Source organism: Penaeus monodon, chromosome 31 (genome assembly GCF_015228065.2).
Source record: "Penaeus monodon isolate SGIC_2016 chromosome 31, NSTDA_Pmon_1, whole genome shotgun sequence".
In the NCBI taxonomy this organism is placed as follows: Eukaryota; Metazoa; Arthropoda; class Malacostraca; order Decapoda; family Penaeidae; genus Penaeus; species Penaeus monodon.
The window spans coordinates 4392781-4393093 of NC_051416.1; the positions used below are offsets into that span (position 1 = coordinate 4392781).

General features: G+C 49.8%; 1 long non-coding RNA gene across 1 annotated transcript in view; it reads left to right on the top strand.

Moving 5' to 3' along the window:
• Positions 1–6: 6 nt before the first annotated feature.
• The window catches only part of LOC119592829, a 1182-nt gene continuing 875 nt past the window's right edge, over positions 7–313 (top strand). The window contains exon 1 of the long non-coding RNA XR_005230477.1: positions 7–195. This is a non-coding gene — a long non-coding RNA (uncharacterized LOC119592829). The remainder of the gene's footprint in view (positions 196–313) is intronic.

The following is a 313-nucleotide window of genomic DNA, read 5'->3' on the forward strand; positions in this document are numbered from 1 at the left end:
TCTCGGCTGAAGTTCGAGTCCAGAATGATTCAGTCTAACATTGTCTCTCCTCCTGTAGCGGCACCTTTTTTCTGGCCTGATACGTGCCGGTGCCAAGCTGAAGGAGCTGGACCTGAGTGACAATGCCCTTGGCCCCGTGGGGGTGGAGGGCATGGTTGGACTTCATGTCGTTCCCCCGTCTGCTATTCCCTGCAGGTTGGTATTTTTGTTATTTAAAGAGACTGGGTAGCAAAAGTAAGGAAGAGAGTGCATGATCGCAAGAAATTTCTGCAAATGGCAGGGGAGATTCTTACATTCTAGAGGCATTCATTCC